We start from the raw sequence: 9,257 nt of genomic DNA on the forward strand, positions 1-9,257 counted from the left end.
AATGAGCTGGGGTCCTGCTTACACACCAGCCCCCCTCAACCCCACAACCAATCCAGGCAACTGTGCTATCTTGGCTTCTGATATGAGGCAGATGATGCAGAAGAAGGCAGGAGAATATAAAAGCAAGGATCCCCACCCAGATCGACTAGGGATGCCCTGGGCTAAGCACAAGGGTATCAGAGAGGGCAAGAAGGTACTTAGAATGTGGTGGAACCTCCATAAAAGTGTGGGATCTAGGACAGAGAGGCAAGAGGACCCCAAGTTTCCTGCATCAACACAGGAAATGAGAGCAGGAGCAATGTCCTCCTGCAGGGTCCAGGCGGAGAGCCTGTGCTTGCTGTTCACCAGGTTACCACATCCCAGAGCCAGAATGTTCCGCACAGAGAACCACCGGATCAGGATCACAGGCAGTGACTATACGGATCAGGAATGAACAACCACACCAGACCAACAATATCCCCGCTATACAATGTTGCAGTGGGTAGACTTGGGTGTGTGCCAAAGACAAAGGCAGGGAAAAACTTGAGATCATGATGTTCCCAGATTTCTCCTGCTGCAGGTAACACAACCCTGGGCAACTTTATGTATCAATATTGAACCCAACTCCATCATGTAAGAAGGATTCCTGGAAGTAAAATTGCTGGCTGGGAGTCCAAGGCTCCTGACTGCTCAAAGCTCTTACAAGATAGAAGCCCTCTCTATCAGAAAGCTCATACCAATTTCTACTCCACCAGCCAAGGGTGAATAACCTCCCCCCATACTCCCCAGCATTGAAAAACATCATGCTGCCCTCCTTTGTTGATCTGATTGGGAAAAATTAAGGTCTCACGGTTTCCACCTGCATTCTTTGGTTAGTAGAGCAAGGTGTTACGCTGTGCTTTGGGAAAGTCAGAAGCATTAGGATTACAAGAACCTTGTGAAGCACACGTGTGTGTGCAGGATTTTTGGTGTGAGCAGCCACAATGGCGAGCTGTATGTTCCTCTTTGGAGCAGTCCCTCCCTCGTCAGAGCATCATCCTATCCTGTGGCTGCTCTGATCCTCAGCTGCCTCGCCCACTAAATGGGGAGAATAACATCTAACGTGTAAGAAAAGATAGTGGATATTTATTTGTAGTTAACTTCCTTGGTGTGTTCTTTCTTGCCTCTCCCTCCCATTGCCCTAAATTTCCTTGCCCTGTGATTTGGCTGTGGGAGGGCTTACCTGGTTTAGACCAATCAGCGTCTGCCTTTTCCCTGGCTGCAGTGATTGATTCAGAAATGGGCACATAATCCAAGTCTGGCCAACCACAGGCCAAATTCTGGGACTTAGCTTGAGCGGTGATCCACGTGGACTCGCGTTTTACTCAGGGCTGTGAAAGAGAAGCAGCTGGAGGCCGGAGGGGCGGGTCTGCTGTGAGTGACACCACACTGGGGGAGTGGAGCCGGAGCCAAGAGATGGATAAAGGGAAAATGCACATATCCATACCAATCAGGGCATAGAGGCTGGATCAATCCTTGCCTGAAGCAAGACATGCCTCTTTTTTCAGTTATGTAAACAAGAGTTCCCTTTATTACTTAAACTAGCTTGAGGTGGGGTTTTGGTTACTTGCAACCCTAGTTGCAGTATGGAAGATGGGTAGTACTGCAGGGGCAGTGTCTGAGTTGGCACATAGAGGGCGCTCGGGAGACCACAGCCTGGTGCGCAGAGGCACAGAACAGAAACATCTGCGTTAAATCACAGCTCCAGCCCCTCTGAGCTCCGCTGCGGAACCCTGAGATTGCTCTGTGGAGGATAATATCTGCTTTCTCAGGTTTTTGTGAGAATTAAAATAAAACCCATGTAAAGCAATTTATAGTTCCCAGCCCATAATAAATACTCAACAAATTATCATTATTATTTATTGACTGTCTTGTTGTTACAGACATTTTATTATCACCTGTCTCCCAGGCTTCAGAGTGAGCTCCTTGGGAGCCGGGCCGAGTTTGTGTTGCCTTGTCAATCTCAACGATCTGAATTCCCACGTAATTGTTGATTTTGTATTGTACATCGTCTCCTTGAACCTGGTAGCAAGCTCCCCATGGGCAGGAGCTAGGACTCCCCTGTGTTCTGCGGAGGGTGGATGGGTGAACCACGTGTCCTAAACCCCTCATCGGTGCTAAGTGAACCAATCATAAGAACAGCTGTGTCTAAGAATCAGGACGCACAGCAGGACATCCTCACCATTCTCCACTCTGGATGGATGAGGACACCGAGGTTCGCCACACTGATGGGGAGGGCAGAGGCCACCAGGCCACACTGGCCATGGTGGAGCCCACATTTGATCCAAGATTTGATCCAGGGTCCTGTGACATACTCCAGGGGTAAAGCGAGGAAGACAGAACCCAGAGCAGACTGCACTGTGCTTGGAAGGAGCAAACGGCAGAGAGGATTAGTGGGGAGGGGTCGGCAGGGCAGATGGGAGAGACTGGGGTGCAGAGACCTCCTGTTTGGGGGTTCTGGGGCTCTGGTAGGTGAACAGGCAGGTGAGGAGCTTGAGCTCACTGCCCCCCACCCCCAAGGCTGCTCATTCAGAACCAGCGAGAACCCCTTCCTCCAATGCAGGCTGTGAACACACAGACAGGGCAGTGGCCTGAGAAGCCCAAGAAGGACCTCAGTGGGAGATTGGAGAGATCCCCTCCCCTTATACGCCAGAAAAATAGGCATCACAACAGCTCTGGCGATTGAGCGGAGACACTGGAGAAACTGAGGCTCAGAGAGGTTGAGCAGCTCCTCCGAGGCCCTGCAGCTGGGCTTTGAAAGGGCATTAGACTTGGAGCTGTGCTGTTTCCTAGCACCAGGAGTGTCCCTCTCAGGGTCCCCAGTCAGAACAGGAGACACGGGCAGCAGGTACCCCTCTTGCTCCCGCTCCCTCGCAGGCCTGCCCGCCCAGGGCTGCCTGCCCTGAAGCAGCCAGCGTTTGGTTCCCACATCTGTCTGTAAGTCCTCAGTCAGGAAGTCCCGCCCCCTCTGCAAGGCTACCGCAGGCCTGAGGGACTTAGGACACCCATTGTATAGATGAGAACACCAAGGCTCAGAGAGGACCACAACGTGCCTGGCTGACAGGAGGCAGCGGAGATGTTAGAACCTGTCTGTCCCCACCTCCGCGGTTCCTCCTGGGTGACCTTCTCTGCAAAGAGGAGGGGGGCAGCCGCCTTCGCGCAGGGCCTGCGTGTCTGACAGGCCGGGAAAGGCCCAGAGCTTCCGCAGGCGCAGGCAGCCGAGATCCCCAGGATGTGGCAACACCAAGGGGTGAGGCCAGACACTCTCCCCCCTCCTCCGAGGCCTATGGAGGCAGAGGTGACAGTTTACGAGCACCTTGGGATGACGGGAGAACCGTCTCTATCGACATCCAGGACCTCTAAAAGCAGTTTATTTCCTCCCTCTCCGCAGCCTTCCTCTCTCCGGACACACCATTGATCCACCGCCGTCCCCTCGGTTCCTCCCATCCCCACACGAACAGCCTCTCTGCTCCCAAACTGCTGGGCTGCCCGGGCAGCAGCACCTCCAGGTCTCTGAACCTGGGTCTCCTCATCTCAAACTGCAGGGGACAAGAGCATGCCCACAGGGCTGGTTTCCGAAGGGCTCCTTGCACTTCGTGAGCGCTTAGGGGGGTTTCCATCCTGAGGAAAGCAGCCAAAAGCTCAGGCCCGGCCACACACCGGCCTCTGAGTCCCTCGGCCTCTGAGTCCCAGGCTCTGGGGACACCCTCTCTGCCCTTTGCCCCTTGCCTTCCTCTCCCTCCCTTCCCAGAACCCGGAGGCAGGAACATCAGCTTCCTCAGCATGATTTCCCCCATCTTGTTTCCCGTTGTCGTCCAGGGGCCTAGAGCAGAACCAGGAATGTTCTGAGCGCAGGGAATAACTGCTGAATTAACATGGAAAACTAGGGACCTGGGCTACCAAAGAACCCCCTCCTCCAAGAAGACTTCCCTGACCCAGCACCCAGGCTCTGTAAGAACTCTTCAGATGAGCTCCCTTGAAGCCAGGAATTTTTTTTAAGTGTGGGTTCTTGGGTTCAAGCCTTGGTTCTGCATTCACTAGCTGTGTGCCTCTGGGCAAGTGACATAACCTCTCTGGGCTTCCATATCCTCGCCTATAAATTGAGGATAACAATAGCTTCTGCTGCGGAGAATTGCTCCGAGGTGTCCTGAGACAGGTACCACACGCAACATGGCACCAGGTACATCATGAGCGCTCACAGGTGTGAGTTGTGTTTATCAGCGGTCATGAGCACCACGCAGTATTGTTTCATTCACCTGTCTTTTACCACCTGCCTGTGAACCCATCGACACCTGTAGCAAAGACTGTCTGGTGCTTTCCCTGGACATTGTGTCCTGACCTGTGGATGGAAATAATGACAGTACCTGGCTGGGGGGGTCCCTGGAAGGGTGCGATGAGGCAGGGCATGGCACACAGTCAGCCTGCAGAGCATGCCCTGCTCTGGCCTCTGCCTCTAATGCCTCTCTCCCCCCCCACCTGTCTCCCACCCCGCCTGTCTTCCCTCAATCCCTCACACCCAAATCCTCGTCTCCCCAGCCACCTAAGATGGGCTGATGTCCTGCTAACCCCCCATGCTAGCACAGTGCCCAGACACGGGGCACTGGCCAATGTGGGTGAACTGTTCAACTTAGTGCCAATAAGAAAAAGATGTTGCGAGTCAGACAAGGGAAGCCTGGGAGAGAGAGAAGGCGAGGCTGAGAGCCCACCGTCACCCTGGGACCCACCAAGGCCTGTTGGCATGCAGCCCCTCACCTGCCTGCATTGAGAGCCACCTGCGGCCATAAATATTCAATGGACCATAGCGTCATTAGTGCCTGGGCCTTGAGCTGTGCAAACAAGGTCATAAAACTTAAAGGTAAATCAGGCTGGAACCCCAGGGGCAGCTACACTGATGTCACAGCATGAGCAGGACTTGCTCTGAGGAATAGGAGGAGGCTCTCGACAGCATTATGTCTGGCGTGGGAAGGACAGGCGACTTGGCCCTGACCAGTGGTTGTTTTTGTTTGTTTTGCAACCGTTAGACCTGAAATGATGGGAAGTTAGCCCCACATCTAGATTATCCTACACTCAAGGGGGTTGGTGTTTTGTTTCTTCCGAGGAAATCCCATCCTCATTTCTGCAGATGAACAACAAACCCAACACTGGACCATAGGTGTTGGGGCTTCAGCCTTATTCAAATAAGGTGAGCCTTTGTCCCCCAAAGATGACATTCTGGGGGGGGAATGACAAGTCATAGCAATTTTAGATACTGATCTATAGTTCTATAAACATAATTTTGGGAGCAAGCCTACTTTAGATTGGGGGGGGCTTACAATCGGAAGATACATGTTTATCTGGGTGAGGAGGTGGCATGGGCCAGTCTTTGCTGCTGACCACAGGCTGGCTGCTCCCTCACAGCCGTTCCCACCGTCTTCCCTGCCCCCACCCCTCACTGCAAACTAGGCAGCTGTTTCAGATCAGATCCGTCTTATGTGAGCTTGCCCCGTGGAGGTTTCTCACCCAGCTCCCCAGCCCTGCACAACACTGGCAAGGAGTGTGGGCTCGGCAGCCACAGTCCTGGGTTCAGATTCCAGCTCTGGACTTTCTCACTGTGTGGCCCTGGGCCTCGTGTCCTGATCTTCAGAATGGACACAATGACAGTGCCTGCCTGGTGGGGCCCTTGGGAGGGTACGATGAGGAGGGGCATGGCACACAGCCCGCCATGAGGGCCAGTGACTTTTGCTGTTTTTGTCATTATCAACTGCCTCCTGACTGTGTCCGAGATGGCTCTACAGTCAACGAAGCAGGCTCCGCAGGTTGGGAGCAGGGGTGAAGCAAGGAGCGGGGCCGCAGGAAGGAGCGGGGCCGCAGGTTGGGAGGAGGGGTGAAGCAAGGAGCGGGGCCGCAGGAAGGAGCGGGGCCGCAGGTTGGGAGGAGGGGTGAAGCAAGGAGCGGGGCCGCAGGAAGGAGCGGGGCCGCAGGTTGGGAGGAGGGGTGAAGCAAGGAGCGGGGCCGCAGGAAGGAGCGGGGCCGCAGGTTGGGAGGAGGGGTGAAGCAAGGAGCGGGGCCGCAGGAAGCCCGCGGCAAGGCTCTGACTGAGACGGGGAGAGAAACAGCCCGTCCACTGGAGACAGAAGAAGCTGGGGTCGGAAAGAGGGGCCCGGGCCTGTGGGGAGGGGCCTTGAGGACTCACAGGTCAAGACAAGAAAGAACATGGAGCCAAGCAGGGACTGCACGACCTCACTCAAGACATGCCACAGAGGGACTCTGATCGGGACCGAGGAGACTTGAACCCACCTGTTGGAAGTTACCACAATGTCAGAGATGAGGGAGGCCTTGATCGAGTCCTTGCTTCAGCCACCTGGAGGCAATGTGACCCTAGCGCTCCCTATGCCTCGGTGGCCTCATCTGTAAAATGGGGACAACCCTAGACTCCACCTCTCAGGGTCATTGCAAGGATTGAATGAGGTGGTGCATGAAGTCCACTCACTTAATGGACGTTAATATGTAGGATTATAGTCTCTGGTAGTAAGATTCAGTGACTCCGAGGCTCAAGGTTTTAAGACTCTTAAGCATATATGAGTTTAAGACTAAATCTTACTAGAGTGTTGGCTCAATGAGGACAGAGAATTGGTTGACCTGTTTTGTTCAAGGTTTTATCCCCAGTAACTGGCTCCTAGGGCTTGGCATAAATAAGATAAGCAATATGTGTACATGTGTGATTGTGTGTGTACTGGATGAATGAGTGAATGAATGAATGAATAAGTGAATTGTCAGGACTGACCACTATCTCTCCAGCTGCCCAAACCAAAACAAGGATGTCACCCCTGACCCTCCATCAGCCCCAGCCATCACGCCAAAGGAGCAGCTCTCCTGCCAGCCCCCGCCTCTCCTCTCGTGTTGGCAGCCCCTCGCTCATCGGGAGTGACCTGCCGCAGCCCCTTAACTGGCCCCCTTGCCTATCCTTCCCTCCTGTCTCAAACATCTCATTTACAGAAAAAGTTCATTAACCAAATCGGGGGCATTCTGCCGCAGGGCTGAGCCATTATCTGACACAACAGAAAGTCTTATCTGTGTCGCTTACAAAATTAACTACGAGGAGCCCGGGCACTGCAGGCCACAGCACGCCTCCTTCCCAGAACGCCCCGGAGGGCCGAGCGGGCACCGTGGCAGGCAGATGGAGAAAATGACAGGTGCTGGTCACTCACAGCCCTGGACTGGGGCGGAGAGAGAACCCACAGCAGTCAGGTCACGCTCAACACCTCCTCCCCTCCTCGCCCCGTGACACTCTGAACCTGAGTCCAGCCGCTCCTGCCTCATTAAGCAGCCTGCACAGGGCCCTGGAAAACATCTTAATTAGGTGGCCACACTGGCTCGCGTAAATTAATTTGATAAAGCTAATGAAGTTCAGCAGAGCAAAGCTGACCATGCTTCCGAGAGCAGCTGCCCTGAGGCCTGAGCTCGACAAATTAGGATCTGGTGAGGGGTACGAGGCTTGCGGACAGCGCCTCCCAGGCACACGGTCCCTCCCCTGTCCATGCATTCCATCCCCTGGAGGCCAGAGGACCCAGGCGACCAATCTTGTTCTAAAGATCTCTGGAAACAAGCTGGGTTTCCATGGGAGCCAGGCCATCCGATCCCTGATTGCCTCAGTTTTCTCAGTCCTGCCTCCCAGCACAGATTAAATGAAATAATACACATGAAGTATTTAAACACACCTGGAGTATACAGTGGGTCCTCAGTAAGCAGTAGCAGCTATGTTTATTACTAAAATAAAATAATTGACACCCCCCCCCCATTTACCTCGTGTGTCCTTTTGGAGAAATGTTTCTTTTGAATAAACCATTAACTCCTGATTTTCATGAGCCCTCCCTCATTCTGAGCCTTCTGTTTCCTTTAAGGCTCAAAGGGTGAAAGGATTTGATCAAAGTCACACAGCGGGTAAGTGGTAGGTGTAGGATTCAAACCTAGTTCTTCTGACCGAGGAGCAAAGTCCTTCCCACCACACCCTGTGGTGAGGGAGGGCCGCTGTGCCAACGCCATCCTGTGGACGCGTAGGCTGCACCGGGTCTCGAACACCTTCCATGACTCTGTTTTCCCTCTGACCTATATGTGCTTCCCCATCCAGCCGGTTGCCCTGGAGACTTAAACACGCTGAGTTAGCAGCGGCTATGGGTGGTGAGGGAAAAGACTGTTGACTAGGAAAATCAGGAGACCTGGGTTCAGGCACAGCTCTGCCACAACCCTAGTGGCACCTCCACCAGGTCACACCCCTCTCTGAGCTTCCTTCCCCCTCTGCAAGGGGGAAGAAAGATTTCTGACTGACCCTTTCCAGCCCAATTCATTCCACAGATCCTCCTGGGAGCCACCCGCCCTTTGGCTTGGGGGTGCCTGAGATTTGCAGCCTCGCACAGCGCATAGGGGCTGAGCACGCTGGAGCCACCTCACTCTGCTACCTCAGCAGCAGGAAGGACCCAGGATAGATGTCAGGGGTTCCAGCAGTACCCAGGGGACAAAAGATCCCCAAAACAGAAGTCCTCCTTGGGATGTAAAATCCCCAAGCTGCGCACATGACAAAGATAGTGCGAAGGTTTTGTGTCCCTTGCTGTAAGCCAGAGAGATGCGCTGGGTGTCTCATTAGCAAAATATTAGATAATTGGTGTAATCTGGTACTAGTCCCTTTTTGGCAGCCTCCACTGTGCTGTCCCATTTCAAGCTTGAGCTGCCAGTAATATCAGCTGATAATTGTAATAGTGAAAATGAAAAATCAGATGAGAGTCATTGGAGGCTCCCATTAAATTGATTTAGGACTGGAAGAATTAATGGGATTCCCCTGCCTCCCTCTTCCTCCCCCCACACCCAGTCTCTGCCTCGCTCTGCCCCAGAGCTGCGCTGCCACATGGAGAGAGGAGGGTGACTCTGCCACTCGGCCTCTGACCTGCTCCCCCACCCAGCGAACCAGCCAGGGGCCACCTCCTTTGAAGTCAGAACAGGGTAAGCACCCAGCGGAGCCTCAGACAGAGTGAATCTAGCTCCTTTCCCAGGAAAACGGAGCTTCTGAGAGAGAACAGCACAGTCCCTGCTGTTTCTAGGTTTGATAAGACAGAGATATGATGTGTGTCACATCAGTTCAAGTGACAGTAACCAACTCAACCAGCTTAAAAGGAAGAAGAAAACATTTATGGGCTCATGAAATTGGGATGTCCAGAGGGAGAGCTGGCCCGGAGACTCCAAGAGCCCCAGGTGTCAGCACACCAGCT

The sequence above is a fragment of the Saccopteryx bilineata genome, chromosome 3, assembly GCF_036850765.1.
Source record: "Saccopteryx bilineata isolate mSacBil1 chromosome 3, mSacBil1_pri_phased_curated, whole genome shotgun sequence".
NCBI lineage: Eukaryota > Metazoa > Chordata > Mammalia > Chiroptera > Emballonuridae > Saccopteryx > Saccopteryx bilineata.